Source organism: Protopterus annectens, chromosome 8.part1 (genome assembly GCF_019279795.1).
Source record: "Protopterus annectens isolate FY-2018-M chromosome 8.part1, PAN1.0, whole genome shotgun sequence".
Classification (NCBI taxonomy): domain Eukaryota; kingdom Metazoa; phylum Chordata; order Ceratodontiformes; family Protopteridae; genus Protopterus; species Protopterus annectens.
In genome coordinates, this window is record NC_056742.1 from 381423545 (window position 1) to 381441532 (window position 17988).

At 40.8% G+C, this 17988-nt stretch overlaps 1 protein-coding gene across 1 annotated transcript in view; it reads left to right on the forward strand.

Moving 5' to 3' along the window:
- Window positions 1-17988, forward strand: part of LOC122810136 (T-cell immunomodulatory protein-like) — a gene marked incomplete at its 5' end in the record, with an annotated part of 1692898 nt that overhangs the window by 256834 nt on the left and 1418076 nt on the right. The window lies entirely within an intron of this gene.

Genomic DNA, 17988 nt, shown 5'->3' on the forward strand with positions numbered 1-17988 from the left:
CATCTGTGCAGCTGCAACTTGGGCTATGCCTCATGCCTTCATCAATCATTACAAATTGGATTTAGCCTCCAAGGGAAGAGCATCTTTCAGTTCTATGGTGCTCAGGAATGTCCTTCCATGAGCGCCTCCCAGGAATAGAGGTAACTGGGGACTCTGTCCCATGCGTAAGGAATAAACGAGGATTAACAATATCAGGTAAAGAAGTTATGTCTTACCATAATGTTCCATCTGTATTGTTGATCCTCGTTCAGTCATTACGACCCTCCCTCCTTCCCCCTCCTGTGGCTTCTAGTGGATCTCACCATCCGGTTCTGTTAGGTTTTTTGACCAGTGGTAGCCTCTACCTTTTTTTGACTTAAAACTCAACCTGAGGTAACAGGAAGAGGGGGATTATGGGTAAGAGTTTAGCTCGAGAGTTTGAAGCTGACGCGAGCTTGGAAAATGGCTAGCTCGGTTCCGAGGTCGGAACCAATACCCATCCGTAATGACTGAACGAGGATCAACAGTACAGATGGAACATTATGGTAAGACGCAACTTCTTTTTCTTCTACCTCATGAGTGGTCTCAGAACAGGAATGTGACAGAAATGATTTTTCGTCGATGAGGCCAGCCTTGCTGCAGTCTTTTTGCTTTTCCCATAAACAACAAATGCAGCAGCTACTTTGCCCTTATTCCCCCACAGGAGGAATCGGCGAGGGATGCTCTACTTCATAACTGGCCCTCCGATCTACTTTATGCCTACCCACCAGTCCCATTAATTCTGAAATTTCTATAGAAAATGGTCAGGTTGAAGAGCAAAGTCATCTTCATTGCACCTTACTGGCCTCATCAGATTTAGTTTCCCTTCCTTTGGCCTTACTTACTTGGATTCTGGATCTGAAAATGTATTGGTAAACGATTATCAATGAGTTCAAGAGCATACTGCATTTAAGTGTGGATAGTAATATGATGTTTTAGTGAAATACTGCTATTAATTCACTGGCATCAGGCGTATACCTGGAAGTTCTCCACCACTTCTGGTGAAAAGCAAGTGCTCCAAAGGCACAAATGTAAGTAAATTAAATTTTGCACAGACGCACACACACTAGACAGACATCCATTAAGATCTATGTTATCTGCACTAGTTTTTATTGGCTTGTTAAGCGTCTCTGACAGATCAAAGGCAGCATTCAAAATGTTGAACAGTAGTTAAGCCTGAAGCAAGTATTTTCTTCTTTCTGCTTTTCCCGGTTAGGGGTCACCACAGCGGATCACCTGTCTGCTTATGATTGGCAGTAGAGTTTTACGGTGTCGAGTTGCCAGTCCGGCACCCAACCTTCCACAGAAGGCACACACACACGCCTAGGGCTAATTTAGTATGTCCATTCCACCTACAGCATGTCTTTGGGATGTGGGAGGAAACTGGAGTACCCGGAGGAAACCCACGTGACCACAGGGAGGACATGCAGACTCCGCACAGAAGGCACCCCAGCCAAGTTAAGCCCGAAGTAGGTACCGCTGTAAAAGCCAGGCTTCTGCCAGAGGTTCAGGCCTCAGCAATTGAAAGTAAAATTTCCTTGAATAAGTGAGTACCAAGGCTGGCAAATCTGATCCAAAAAGCTCTCTGAGCTGTTAAACAATAGCATTTGTGGATAAGTGATGGGCTCTCCTGTCAGCTTCCCTGCACCGAAGTATGCGTAACCACTCTTACCAAATGTGAAGAGTTGCCGAGTGCAATGATGCAGCAGGTGCATCGGTCATAAACTGCTCCCCTTGGGACAGCAGGGGGTCGCTCATAGTTTTCTCTAGACAAATGCTTAGATTTGTTTGCTTTGTCTCAGTTTAAACGGTCTAACATTTATGGAATAGCTTGTCTCATTTTGAAAATGGTGATAATTGGGGGTGGGTGGGTGGAATATTGTCTTTGCAAGTCCACAGGCATTAGGACTAGGCTCTAGTTGTTACAAGGGATGTTACTATAGTTTACAATTGAGAAGTAATTGCTTTGGAATATATTAAACTGGGTTTTTACAATTTCCTTTGTGTTACTTGGCCAACAGTGCTTTTGCTTTAACAACTGATTTTATTTTTTTCTAGAATCATTCAAAGAATAACAATTGTCATTGACTATAGCCCACTTGATAAGGTGCTTTGGCTTTTGAAACCAATTGTATATGATCAGTGAAACTGAAGTCAGTACAGTGTTCATCCTTTTTTGTTAGGCTGCAGTCAGAAGCAGCTGAAGCAGTTCAAAAAAATGATTAATGAAAACAAAGGGAACATTGTGATGACCTTACAAAAATGTTGATTCTACTGCCTCAACCTCGACTAGTTTTTAATTCAGTGGTCGTCTATTAGTAGAAAAGGCAAGTGTCCCAGTTTCAATGATCACATTTCAGTTCAGCTGTAAAAGTGTGTGTGTGTGTGTGTGTGTGTGTGTGTGTGGGGGGGGGGCGAAAGAGAAGTGGCAGAGTATATTAGTTTACATACCACTACCAGACCGAGTAGGGCCTACATTTAAACAGCTTATTTATGCAGTCTTGCTTTCAGTTTTTTGAAACCAGAGTTTATAGGCACCCTCCCCATCTAAGCATTGATAATGCTGAGATTAAATGAAGCAAAATATGTAACTATTAATAAATATTTATACATCAAAAGTAGCATTCAAAGTGTTAGTAGTCAAGGATGACCAAGACGTGTTTGAGTCCCATAGTTTTTACACTGAGCTATAGAAAACATGGCTATTACCTTATTTTTGTTTAAAGCCTATAGGATAAAAAAATAATAAAAATGGTTATAATTTTAATAATACTAATAATTCTAATAACACAGGCTGAGCATAATGCAGGCAACTATAAAGTTAATAATAGTAAACGCATATTAGCTACCTAAATCAGTCTAGGAATTATCATAGATTGCGTCTTATAAAACTTAGGGGATGGATGTTTTACTGTTAGCCTGCTGTTTTTTCACTTCTGTTCTGTAAACAGCTCTGTTTCATTATGCACTGTCAAAACCATTGCTCAATTTAGTATATTTTTTTTATTTTTAAGAACACACTATAACTGGAGTTCCTGCACCATTTGATTTAAACAGTATCTGTTCGATCCTGTTAGGAAATAATTAAATACATAAATTAACTGGTTGACCCTGCCAGGATAAGGTATCTGATTGGCGCTGCCAAAAAAAAAAGAACACTCAGAAGTCATGACTGTTTTTTTATTTACAGTAGTTAATTAAAAAAAATCTTTCTTGCCAAGGAAGCCTTTACTTACCTAAAAAGTTATCCACTAAGTTGTTTGTTTTTACTTCTCGATAGTCTGTCCATCTCTCTTACTGTCTCCTTTGCAAATTAACTGTCCACTTAAAGTGGGGGAAGAAACAGCGAGAGCAACAGGACTAATCAGCAGCCATGTCACGTACTTAGATTATGTGACGTGGCTGCTGACTTGAGTCCAGTTGGATTTCATTTGACTGAGGTTAAAACGGCACTGACTTCTGGGTATCTTCATTGGTACCTGCAGTCTTCTTAATCCGGACTGTTTATAAAACAGTCCAGCGACAAGTCAAGTATTTTTTTTTTTCTTTTTCTTTTTTTTTTAAAGTGGAACTAAAGCATGCATGCACGCTACTCTGAGTTCAACAAATCACTGCATCTTCCACATTGCACACTGGTTTGCAGTTCACACTGCTACCAGTGTGTAAAAATATTTAAACTTATTTTTTTTGACAGTTGGGGGGGCTGCTGCCCAGCAGTCTGATAACTTAGACGTCACTGGCTCATTCAGCTAGGCCCATAGCAACTTATTCAGTTTTCCTGTCCAGAACATCCAGAGATGATGTATATGCGACAGCGACTTGGGCTACTCCCCATACTTTTACTCATTGCAAATTGGATCTGGTCTCCAGGGGCAGAGCATCATTTGGTTCAACTGTGCTCAGGAATACCCTTCATTAGAGTCCACCTGGGATTATAGGTAGCTGGAGACTCTGTCCTATCAGCTGAGGATAGAATGAAAATTGACAACATCAGATAAAGAAGTTATGTACTTAACATAATGTTCCATCTGTGTTGTCCATTTTCATTCATCCTCAACTTGCTGCCCGCCAACCACCATCCTTTCTGTTCACAAACTTCTGGATGAATGAGCTGTAGAGGAACATCAGTGTCTTTTATACTGAGCTCCAAATATAGTTTCTGCTATATTAAGCATATGCTATTTTACATCTTCTATATTTATGCATGTTAAACATTTATTTTCTGGTAAAAAAATCCGCAAACAAGATCGGAGATAACTTAGGGTTGGTGCATTTTGTGTCGGGGGAAGCTTGGCAGGTTTAGGTTACCATGAGTTTTAGTAATGGCCAAGTTGGATCCAAATCCATCAGTTGAGGAAGAATGAAAATGGACAACACAGATGGAACATTATGGTAAGTACGTAACTTTTTTTTTAACTGTTATTCGTTTTGAACCACAACCTGTCTTATTCTCACTCCATGTAGGGTACCATTTTGCTTAGACATCTCTTGGTTTAAAACCCTCTTGCAACTTAAAATTTGTGTGTCCATGTACATGCACGGGCTCAGCCATAAGCACATTTATGTCATGATCCCATCTGTTTTCCTCCTGGTCTAATTAATTTTGAGTCAGTGTTTTTACCCATTGTCACGCAGACTCCATCTCAACCACAATTTCTTTTATATCCCATATTTTTTTGAGTAAGCTGAGACAGACTTTTAATTAGGGTAACTGTTTGCTTAAGCACATCTGCATCACCTTATTCAAACACTTGTTTGAACAAGAATGTTAACTCACTGTGTTTGCTTTTCAACTCCGCAAGGTCAGCTGTTAGCCTTTTCTGTCTTTTTTGAAAGTCATGCTTTCTTTTCAACTTCCCTGCTTACATTGGTAAAAACTTGTTTAATTTTTTGCTTTACTCAGCAACAACATTGCGTGGTGATTCCCTTATTAAAATGTTGTCTGCAACCTTTTGCAAACCCAAGATTTCCTCCCAAAAAGCGACCCAGTGTCTTTGAAACCATCTTTGGTCCGTTGTCACATAATCTCATCTGTTTACTAAACCAAGACCCAAATCAGAGAAGGTTTCGACTCTACTAAATTCTGCAGTGCTTCATACATTACCCAGTATGTCGTTTTGCATTTTTGCAATGTCCCTCATTCACTGATATTTTTACTAATTCAGTCATATTTCATATATATCACTTCCAGACTCTTGATAGTCACATGAATTTCAGCTTGGCCTTTCTTGTGTTTCTCAAAATTAAGAAACGCATGCTTTTGTTCCGCTTCAAAGTTATGCATAACCTTTTGTAGAGTATAATTATTTCAACCACACTACCTAATATTTTCACTTGTGCTTGCTCTCTTTTTTTTCTTACTGCTGCCCATTGAGTTCTATCACCTGCTTGATGTGTTAGAGCCTTAATAACAATATCCATCATACCCAATTTAGTTAATCACACTGTGTAATTTTTCAGCATCAGTTTGATGTATATCTTGACTCTGTTTCACTTTGTTGTTTGCTAGTAGCACCTTCAGACATGTGCGGTCGATTATCAACACCCTGCTTGATTTCATTTTATTTTTCCAATGCATTTAGTGTCTCAGCTTTGTCAGTTTGAAGTTCCTTAAACATGACATTTGAGACATGTCTGACTTGGTAGTATTCTGCTTTGTTTTATTAACTGTGTCCCTTCCTGCATCTTAACATTCTTGTTTTACTTATGAGCTAGGATACTCTGTTCAGGGCCAGACTGTTTCATCAAAGCTCTCAGGGCATACCCAGACACTGTTCCTTATAGAGGTCAGTGGAGGGGGTCTAATATTACTTAAAGCTTAGGAAGGTAGATGATGTCTGTCCAGTCTTAAACATCAGGCTTGACTTGGGAACCCTCCAGGTGTCTGAGCCTCTTTTACCACAGGGTGTCTGGGAGGCTTGGTATACATTTTGGTTTTTGTGGTACATCAACATCTGGAGTCTGTACAGGAGGTTACTTCAGTTTGATGTAGTTATTACTTCTAATACAAAGTGCTGGCTGCTCTGGTAAAAACAATTGTGTAGGCAAAAGACTTGACATGAGCAACTGGCTTCTGGTAGCACCATTAAGGAGCATCCTTGGCACAGACACTTCCTGTGAGGGTCTCCATTTCCTGAGAGATGTCTATTAAGAGTACTGTCACAGAGGACTGCATTTGTCTGAGTGGAAGTGTTGATCTTTCTTGATCACAGACAAGGCTGTGCAGGTCATATATTTGGCATTATAGAGGAGGATGCTGTGGAGAGTGCAGGTTTAGATCTCCTTTAACTTTTGGCTCTGGTAGGTACCACAATCTTCACAATTCTGTTCAATAGCCTGAAGAAGTTGCTGTTGTACTAGCTGGTGAAATGTCAATGGCTGCAGAACCGTAACTCTCACATCCTGTTTTGATGTTATATGCTCATTACTGGATGTCAAAATTGTGAGCATTTCCAGCATGTTCTTCCTTTCTTGTAGTAGGGCCTATCAAAAATCTTCAGTGTCTGGTTTGCTAGCAGGTCACTTTGGTTCCCCCATGTATCAGGGGGATTAGTCCTCCCCAGGAAGAGGAGGTTCTCCATATCAGTCAGCCTTGAGTTTCAGGTAATGTTTCTTGCTCCAAAGTTATGGAAGGGGAGCTGAGATTTGAAGCTGTCCTGCTCAGGGCCAGACACCCACTCACTGATGATCAAACTAACAGGGCAGCATACATTCATACCCTCCTGTGTAGAGTGGCGGTACATGGTTGTGAATGGGGGGGGGGGGTAGTAGGGCATAAAAAAAAAAAAAAAACTTCACTGGATGGAAGCACAGCCAAGCCTAGCCCCAGGATGCCCTTAGAATCCACAACTAGCACTAGAAGTACTGTAACAAGTTGAGAGGATTTCTAGTAGACCTGCCATGGAAGTGGGGTACTGGGAGTCAGAAAAATGAGGTCTGAGGAGACCAAAAATGAAAATTGTTCCCCCTTCACCTACTTGAGGATGGCCATCATCTTCTGTTCCTGTCTTCCTCGCGCATTGTCCCAGGATGTCAGGAGGAGAGAATGGAGCTAAATGGGATGGGTGGTGTATTTTAATGGCAGTTGTGTGTGTGTGTGTATGTGTGTGGGTCAAAATAATTGTTTATAAAAAAATAAATTAAAAAAAGGCTGAATATCGTGAGTATATTGAAAAAAAGGCTGAATATCATGAATATATTGTTCCTTTAGTATACTTTTATCTTTTTTTTTACAACAGTGGTGAGATGGTACTTACACCCTTATAAGGTAGCTCAGTTCATCATGATTAGATTCTTCTCCTGCCAAAGCACAAGTTTACCTTCCATTGGACAGGGCAGTGGATGTTTATCCTGTTGCATCATCATTTCAGTTTGGGCTTTGGAACCCAGACAGAAAATTAATTTCACTGTAGTAGGTTAGCCAGCTCCATATTTCCCTATTGCCTAGGATGCATGTTTCTTCATCTCTCTCGTTTTGTGAGGATTTGTTTCCCATCTAACTGCTATAATCTTGCAAAGGGTGTAGATTCTTGGGGTATGCAAACTTTGGGGTCAGTGAGGTTGCTTACTTGGTTTCACTAGTCTTGCCTTCATTCCTGTCATAAAATTGCCATTTCCTAATGGCTGATGCATTTATTTAGCATTAGTTCTCGTGTTAAGTATCCAGCACCCCCCATGAAACTAGCTGATGTTGTTTAAACAATTGATCTGATATTTTCATTTTTCATTCATTCCTCAACATGTGGGTTCAGATCCGATCCTCGGATCTGACTCTGCCACATCTTACAGCTCGTGGCCTACTACAAACTTTTGAGGTCCACCCTTACCCATAATGCTACAGTCTGCTTCCATGCCTCAAATCTGGATTGCTGCCTTTGCGTTCAGCCGTGGTTGCTACTGCTCTCAAGCAGTATAGTGAGTGTTTTTGTGACATTTAAGACTTTTTATCTTTATAACTCCCTTATCTATCTTAAAATTAATACTCTGTATCTTCTCTTAGCCCTATGCCTTTTGTAGCTTGACTTAACACCATCTCTGGTCGTTTCTGTTCCCTCTTTACCATTTTGCCATGAATCTTTACTACTATTGCTGGTAGTCTTTCCGTTTCTTTTCCTTCCTACCACAAAAAAAAAAAAAGTTTGCTCTTTACTATTGCCTCTTTGATTATGGCTGAAAACCTTCTGGGTTTAAGAAGTGAAAGCAGTGTGGGCACAAGATTCCCCTTATCTGATGCTCATGACTCTTGCATATATTGTCTGGGCCCATACCCATTTATAAGTCCATTGAGGCATTTGCAATTTGTTTAACCCAGGGCTTTAGTGGATAGGAAAAACAAATTGATTTTGAAGGGACTTCTACCAACTAGTTTTTCTGAATCACTGGCTGGAGCTCAACCCTCCAAAGCAGACCAGTTGAGGAAACGACTTGCTGAACCTTCTGGATCTTCCACTACATTCTTGGATCCTAGTAAGGAGCCAGCCAAGAAGGTTTCCAAATGGTTCGATCCAAAGTACAAATCCTTAGATCAGACTTCTTTAGATATGGTTCTCTCTGAGCCAAAACAGCTCCCCCAGACCCAATTTGGGTCCTCTCTGGATCCAGTCCCCTCTCTGCTACCTTCATTTGTAGAGAGACGTCGACAGTCAAGATCTCCCTCCATAGCTGCTGCTTCAAATTCTTCCAGGAGTCTTACAGAGGCCAATGCGGATAGAATGATGAGTAAGTTTCTCTTGGTGCAGATTCAGATGGGAGTTCTCCTGGCTCCTACACCTTTGGGTCAGGAGACCTTCACCAGTACTACTCCATTAATCCTGGCTCTTTCTGCAATCTACCCTTTGGTTTCAGATCCCTTGGATCAGAGTTTTTTGGGATTGTCTGTTTTGGATCTGAAGTTTGTGGTATCTTTGGATCCGATTACTTCTCTAGGTGTACTGTCTCCGAAATGGTCAGATCTGGATGATTCATGGAGCTGAAGCACTGTTGTCTGCTCCAAGGTGCTAGAGTCCACTCCAAAATGGTCAGAGCCTTCTCTGCCCCTTGGACTGTCGACATTGGACAGCTCGGCTCTTGACTTCTGCCTCAGGTGGACTGCTTTCGGGTCAGAAGACGGCGATGGTCTGGAAGCATGACTTCTCATACCTGGGGCATTCTGCCTTTGAGGTGGTAGAGAGAGAGTTGTCTCTTCCAGTCTTCCAACAGTTTCTTCCTCCTCCAGTCTTCCTTCTGGTTCCCAGGTGTCTTTGTGCTGTGAGCCTCAACACTGTGCCACACAGGGACAGCCAGACCAAAGCTCCCAGTCCACCCAGCAGGGTATCCTTATTTCTTCCGTTACTTCCCCAGAACATCCCACCAAGGATGCCCCTAGGAAGGGAAAGTGCAAAAGGAAGCACTTAGACTCCCCTTAGGAGTCTATTCTATCACAGAAGATACTAATTTCGGTGAAGGGGATAGGTCCCCAAGATCACCACCTGATGACATCTCCTTTGGAGACATTTTGGAGATAAACTAAGAGGTGGATGGTCTACCAATAACCCTTTCCAAGAGGAATTTGTATTCCTGCAGGCTTTTGGGTCTGGCCCATTTACTTCCTGGTTGACTCTACCCACCGATGAGATCACTGAGTTGCTCTCTCGGCAGGTGTGGAAGGAACCTGATTCTATTGAGCTGATCCCCAAGAGGCCAGATAGGATCCTAGCACCACCGAAGGGGAAAGAGGTTTGGAGCAAGGGAGCACCAGTAGATGCCATGGTCATGGTGGTAGCCATGAAGAATGAACTCACGGAACAGAGTTAATCTGTTCATCCATCTAACAGAGAGCCTAGGACGATTGACAGGTTTGGAAAGCATATCTGTGCTTCAGTGACTTTCATGCTTAGGTCACTGAACTGTTTAGTGCATGTTACCAGACTGCAGAAGGATTTGATTAAAGAACTTTCCAAATCCCTCTCAGGAGCAGTGACTGCTGAGGCATAGACTTCTGGTGCAACACAGTTGGCTACCTTACAGCCCATTACTAACTTTTTCATGAGGCTAATTTCACATGCAGCTGAAGGGACCTCAAGGGCAGTGGGTTTAGGCATTTCTATTAGGAGATATGCTTGGATGCACTTGTATGATTTTGCAGAACCCTTCAAGTTCTCCTTCGTCAGTGCTTCTTTTGACAGAAGTTGGTTATTTGTCCCCAAATTGAAAGATGTTCTCCAGATTTGAACAAGATGGTAAGACCCTGTCTGCAGTGGGCATATGGTTTTTGATCTCTGAGAACCTGCTCTAGGAATCAATGAGGTGGTTGGAAAATGTGGTTCAGAATGTCCCAGAGTCCTTTCCATGATCTGCATGAAGATAGTTCCCCCAGGGACATTGGGGGTAATTCTAATGGAAGATGCCACCCTTGTGGCAGAGGAGGCCTACAGAGCCAGGGCTACAAAGATTCTTTTTCTGACAAGCCCTGCCAGCTTTCCTGAAAGGAGGCCCAATTGCCCACCTCTGGAGGCAGTAAGGGGATGTCTGTCCCTGCACCAGGGAGCCTGCATGAACATTACAAAAGATACATGGGTTCAAAGAATTATTGAAATACAGCAAAATAAGCCAGCAAACTTTGACACTGAACAAAATCAATATTTTAATACATGTCAGCAAAGGAAAAATGGAAAAAAAACAGACCGGTTTCGGCTAATATGGTTACATAGCCTTCCTCAGTGCATATTAGCTGAAACCAGTCTGTTTTTTCCTTTTTTTCGTTTGCTGACATGTATTAAAATATTGATTTTGTTCAGCGTCACAGTTTGCTGGCTTATTTTGCTGTATTTCAAGTTGGAGTTCAAGCCATGCAATTGCCTTACGTGCAGGGGGTTGTCTTTTACTGTCAAAGGATTATTTCCAGAGATTATATAATTCTCTTTTCCCTCCCTCCTCCCTCAGTAGTAAACAAATTTCCTGATGTTCCACCCAGTCAGAGGAAAGCAGCTGCTCTGGAAATAGAGAAGTTGCTAACAAAAAGAGCCATCCAAGCGGTCCCCCCAGACTAGAAAGTATCTTGAACTTACTCAAGATTCTTTTTAGTTTCAAAGAAAACAGGGGACTGGATATCAGTTTTGGATCTTGGCAATCTTAAATTGGTTAAACATAAGTTATGGTCATGGTTCAGTCCATTATACATTTCCTGTACAAGGACAGCTGGATGTGCTCAGTAGATCTTCATGATGTGTACTGTCATATAAAAATGAACAGGTGATCCAGGAGATATTTACGCTTCCGGCTGGAAGCCAGTCATTACCAGTTCAGCGTTCTGCCCTTTGGTCTCACCACAGCACCCAGGGTGTTCACCAAATGCACGGCTGTTGTAGTAGCTCACTTGAGACCGCATGGATTCTGAGTGTTTCCTTATCAGGCATCTATTAATCCAAGCAAGAGATTATGTACTCCAGTTTTGCTCTCACTTAGGCATTACCGTCAGTCTCGGCAAATCTCATCTGGAACCAAATCAGATCCTAGAATTCATAGGAGCCTTATGTGATACTGTATCAGTAACAGCTCCCTTCCCTTGCCAAGAGTACAAACTATAAAATGTCCATGTCAGGAAGATAATTAAAAACTCATCACTTCCAGCCCGATTGATTCTACAGGCATTAGGTTTGATGTCCACTGCCATAATTCTGGTACCATTGACAATATACCATATGAGGATTCTTTGGTGGACCTGGTCCATCCTGTACCAGCTTTTGTACACCCAGATCAAAATAACCCATACATGCAAAAGATATCTCAGGTGGTGAATCTGATCTGATCAGGTTTCTCAAGGCTGTCCATTCATACTTCCTCAGCCTAAAGCCAAAGTGACTATGGATGCATCTCAGTTTGGTTGAGGGAGGGCATTTCTTGGGAAGTGCAGTCCAAGGCACTTGCTCCCCAGAAGAGACCAACACCCATCAATGTTCTAGAAATGAGACAGTCCCGCTAGCGTTGTCTCAGTTCAGGGACTATTGTGATTCAGTCAGACAGTGTGGCAGTCGTCTGGTGCATCAACAAACAGGGAGGAACCAGATATTACCTCTTATGTTGAGAAGCTATGAGAGTGTGGCAGTGGACAATGTCATCCAGTTAATTTCTGATAGCAACGCACATTCCAGGAAAACCCAGCGTGACAGCAGACAAGTTAACCAGGGCCATCCTATTGCCTCATGAGTGATCACAAGGAAATTGAGGAGAAGATTTTCCATGAATGGGGCCATTCATGCTGCAACCTATTTGCATCTCCCCTCAACAAGTGCAGCAGGATTTTTACCCTGATCCCCTGCCACCGTGGGAGTCACCGAAAGACACTTTTGTCCATGATTGGCCCCCCAATCTCCTTTATGCCTACCCCCCAACTCCCCTGATCCCCACATTTCTACAGAAAGCACCTTGGTTGAAGATCACAGTAATCCTCTTTGCCCCTTCTTAGCCTTATAAGGTTTGTTTCCCTTCCTATGCCCTGACTTTATTCATCCTCCTTGGATGTTGGATCCAATTCCCGATGATCTGTCTCACCCGACAGACGTGATTCATTTGGACATTTTCGGCCTAAAGTTGACCACATGGTTTCTCCAGTTCCATTGGTGGCTAGACAATCCAGCCTCTCTTCCCCTTTCCATAATATACTATTGTCTTTCCACAAACCTTCCACTAGAAAGATTTATAAAAATAAATGGAAAAGGTTTGTTATTTGGGCTCAGCAAAAAACATTGACCCCTTTTCAGTGCCAGTCGCTAAGATTCTTGAATTTTTGGCTACTATTTTTAATGAGGGGGTGAGTCCTTCAACAGTTAAAGTACAATTGGCTGCCATTTCAAATTTTCATGTTGGAGTTGATAATTCTTCCTTCCTTCACTTCCTCGTAACTATATAAGGCTTTTTGGGAACCTGTTTACTGAAACCCCCCCCCCTTTAAAGGTCTTACCCCACCATGGGATTTGAACCTAGTTTTACAAGCCTCAACTCGATCACCATTTGAACTAGCTGCAAAATATGACCCACATTTTTTAACCTGGAAAACTATCTTTTTGGTAGCTATTGCATCAGCTAGAAGAGTTTCAGAACTGCAAACCTTATCCTTTAAACCTCCTTATTTGGTTTTCCGTAAAGAAAGAGTGACTCTATGAACCAATCCATCCATTACTCCTAAGGTGGTATCAGGCTCCAACATAAATTAATCCATCAACCTGTCAGTTTTCCTCCCCAATTTATCCAGCAAAGGGGAATAGAATACATTTTGCATTTGTTGGATACTCATAGACAATTAGTTTCTATCCGCATAGAACTAACAAATTAAAAAAATCAGATCAGTTTTTCATCTTTTTAGATTCTAGATTGGGTAATCCTATTACCAAAATAACATTATCCAAGTGGTTAACTGGTTGCAATTCCCATCTCTGTAATAAGTTGGATTTGTCCTTGCCAAAACCTTTGAGAGCTCATTCAACCAGATCCATGGCAACCTTTTCAGTATTTCACGCCAAATTTTCCATGAATATTTGTGTTGCAACCACTTGGGCTAATCCTCAGACATTTATTACTCATTACAAAGTTGATCGGGTCTCTACGAGAAGAGCAGTCTTCGGCTCAGGTAGTACTCAGGAATATCATTTCTTAGAGTCCAGCTGGGGACTCTCCCATGTGTTGAGGAATGAATGAAAGTTGGCAACGTCAGATAAAGAAGTTAAGTACTCACCATAAAGTTCCATCTGTATTGTCCATTTTCATTCTTCCTCAGTTCCCCTCCCTCCATCCCCCTAACTTTTTCTGTTTTTTTTTTTTTTTTTACTTCATGAAGAATATGAGGAAACTGGAAGAGCCAATGTTCCTCTTTTTGAGTTCCAGATAGTATTTTCTCATTTATATCGGATTGTTTACAAATAACCAGCAGCAAACAAGAGGTGAGGTATGGAAGGGGATTGTAGCATTATGGGTTAGGGAGGAGCTCGAGAGTTTGTAGTAGGCCACAAGCTGTAAAAAAGCGGACAAGTCAGATTTATGATCAGATCTGAACCCACATGTTGAGGAAGAATGTAAATGGACAACGCAGATGGAATGTTACGGTGACTGCATAACTTTTTATTGTTCCTTCCTATTCTAATGGAAACCTGCTTAGAAGCATTCTTCCACACCTTTCCAGACTTGAGTGATGCTGAATGTTTTCTTACTTTTCCATAGTTTGATTGTCTCATCTATACTTCCTGCAGCTTTGTTAGAATGAATCAGACTGTTTTGAATCCTGCATACAGTACAGAACCCAACTTTCCTGTAGTATAACATTTGTCTGTTAGCAAACAGGATTATGAGTATGAGATGAAAATAAGCTGCATCCTGTAGTCCAGAGGGTTGTTCCTTTAGTCTCTATTTACCTACTCTTTGTCTTTGTGCAAGTTACTTAACCAGATAGTGTTCTAGAATAGTTGGGAAATTGGGCTTGGCTCCTATGTTGTGGGCCACATGCCTAGTAACTACCTATGAACCTCTGTTGATTTGTCCTTCTGGATTAAACATTTACTTGCGCCTGTACTATATTCATCGTGTGCTCATTTCTGTCTGTTTTACTATGTTAATTCACTAATTGCTTTCATCAGGGTAATTCAGCTTCATATGCTGTGTTGTACTGAAATTGTGGTACATTTAAGCAGCATGTTTGTGACCATTTAAGTGCTACTCTTCCTTTTGTATTGATCAAGTAAATAAGCTGTACCTCACTGTGCCACTCGGTTTATTAATCTTTAAAAAGAAAAGTATAAATGTGGACTTTGATTTCCTTAAAGGCTTTTTCTTTTTCAGAGGTTGCTGTCCGCTCTGCGCTGGTAGAAAGCCTTTCCCTGTTCCATTAGCAATTCTCCACTTTTAGTTGGCCACTCTGGGAGCAAAGGATCTCTACTTGACTAAACATAGCTGATTTTCTATTGCATTGTTTGAAGGCAGCACAGTAGATTGTCTCTGAGTGTTGCTTGTTTTATGACACACTTTGTGTTTTTCCCCACTTTTTAGTTATTACCCTTGTGGGTCACACTGTGGTGACATTTATAACAGTCTTACTGTCCTTGTACACAGTCATTAGCTACTAACAAAGACAGAAATATGTCAGTAACCAATATATTTTTCTCTCTCACATTTTAGCAGCCTTAAACCTGTCAGTCTCGTCACTTAATGCACTTCCTTTTATGGGTGAGGCATCATTTGTTGAAGAAAGTCAGTATAATTGTTGCTATTTGAAAGGTAGGTTAATCTATGGAAACAAACAGTTCTCTGCTGACAAGCAACCCAGATGGCACACAGAATTGTAATAAATTGACTGTGCACCAGCAATTCAGGTAACATGTGAACCATAAGGAGTAAGTGTTCTTTGCAGCCAGCTGACATAAGCTGTTATGTAGATCTGATGTCTTTTCCATCCATTCCTCAAATTATGGGGTTTGAATATGATCATGAATCAGACTTTAGCTGCTTTTTCTAGACTTGGGTTCCATAGCTCAAGCTTCTCCCCTTAACCATATTCCCCTCCTGTCCCCAACATTACCTCAGGTTTCTTTTGCCACTTGTAGAGTACAGGTGTGATTCGTTGGCTCAGGCTTACATTCAGCTAGGTGCTTTTAATTTTTTTCTGTTGGAAAGTATATGGTGCTTCTCTGCTGTTATATTCTGATTAATATAAGTCTCTTTTTTTTCTGCTAAAGTTCCTTTCCTTCCCTTAAATATTCTTTACTGTAGGTCTCCTTTGCAGCTTCTATGCTTGTTTCTTTTCTTACTAGTAATATCTAGTAGTTTATTTCAATGCCATATCTGGTATTTGTGCCCTTTCATATGTATACACCCGTTTTTTTCTTTTAGTGTTCTTGTTACTATTGTTGCTAGTGTTACTTGTGACTTCTTTCAGGAACTATGTAGGACAAGCCTACTGGGTTTAAGAAATGGTGTAGCTTGTAGCAACAAAATGCCAAATTCTGATTCACACTTGAAGTGTGTATATTGTTTGGGGGCAGCTCCTCTGGAAGAGGATTGCTGGATTTGCTTGACCTTTGGTCATTGAGCCATGGGTGAACATTGTAATAAACTTGTTCTCAATGGTCTTGTGCCTTCTAATTCTTCAAAATCTGTTTCTGGAGCTTCCCTGTCCTGGAAGAACTCCTTAGATAAATACAAGGGGGCAAGAGTGATAGGCCCATAGAAAAGGCCAGAGAAGTGAGGAAGCGATCCCCTGACTGCTCTTGTTTGTCGATCTTATCATTGGCTTAAACTGCAAAAATTCCCAAGCCTTTAGCTCCAACTAATGTTTCATATGCTATTCTAGTATGGTCCAAGACAACTCCCTTAGTGCAGCTGAGGTTCTCCCCATATCCAGTCTCTCCTAGGCTACGGTCAGCCTTTCTACAGGGCAGATCTTTAAAGAGGACTTCAAGGCCAGCCTCCACATCTTTGCCTTTAAGGTCCATCAGGTTTACCAGAAGCTTGACAGAAGCTGATGTGGATAGAATGATGAGAAAGTTCCTCTGGACCCAAATTCATTTGGGAGTTCTTCCAGCTCCATCTCCTATTGAACCCTCTTCTTTGCCTATGGCTACTCCAGGTTTGCGGATACTGGATCAAAGTTCTTGAATTCAGGAAACCAAATCAAAAACACCCACAGGGGCAGATGCCGATAAAATCAAAGTGAACACCACAAAGTACAATCCACCTCCAGGCGAGTGAGCAATCACAATTTATTGATATAACAGGACTAAGCGCTTTCGCCAGCAATCTGGCTTCTTCAGAGTCAATTACCCATACAATTCTTTCATTTTAAATACTACACATTTAAATCTCATTGGTTGAAACTGGTACCACCCTTACATTAATTAATAAAATTAAAAATACAGTCACTAGCTTAACTACAATACTTTCCTATTCATAATAAACATAGAATATTCTCTAATTGTGTACTTTATGTGTGCAATTTTATATATGCATGTTATGTGTATACATCTAACCCTTAAAATCATTGTGTTAAAATTCACTTTATAAAAATTTTTATACAAAAACCAAAACATAATATCATTGCGTATCCTTGATAAAGTTCTAAATAATCTATCACCTTCCAACATTCTAAAGTATTAAGTTCTCAAAAGTTTTAAAAGTTTTAAAAGTTTTAAAAGTTTAAAAGTTTTTAAATTTTTAAATTTGCTGGGACTTGAGCTTCAAAATTGGTTTAAGTGAAACATAATCATTTAACCCAGGGGGTCTACATGAGTCTAGTCTAATCTGCCATTCTGTTTCCAGGGCACCAACCTTATTGACTATGTCACCACCATTACCATAATCCATAACCCGTCCAATAACAAAAAATGTAAATCTATTAAAATCCTTACAACTAGTACTGTGTAAATAAAGTGCGTTGTGTGTGTCTTTCTTCTTGATCGATCTGTTGTGTTCTGCCACCCTGTCCCTCAACCTTCTTATTGTCTTTCCCACATAATATGCTTCACAGGATGTACATGATGCCAAATATACTATATTCTTAGTACAGCAATTACAGTGCCCAGGGCAAGGAATAGTATATTTGTATCCACTCACACATACATATGTGCTCTCATTGATGTATCTACAACATCTACAAAAACCACACTTTTTCATAAGTGATTTGTACGTCTTCCTTTTCTTCTTTTCCAAAATACCCTTTAAATTCTCTCCTCTACTATACACAAATCTTGGTTCAGTACCCAAAATGGTTTTAATTTCCTCACTCAACGAACAATTCCAAATGTTTTTTACTATGTGTACTACTTCAGTCGTTCTGTGATTATATTTCAATACTAATCTTAGGCCATCGTTTCTCTCCATGTTACCATTTTGCTTTCCTACCAGTGATGAAGTTCCAATTTTTAGAATTGGTGCATAGTTACTGTTCCTTTCCCTGAATATATCCCTTCTAACACTTAAAAGTAGTTTAAGTGGGTATCCTCGATCAAGAAA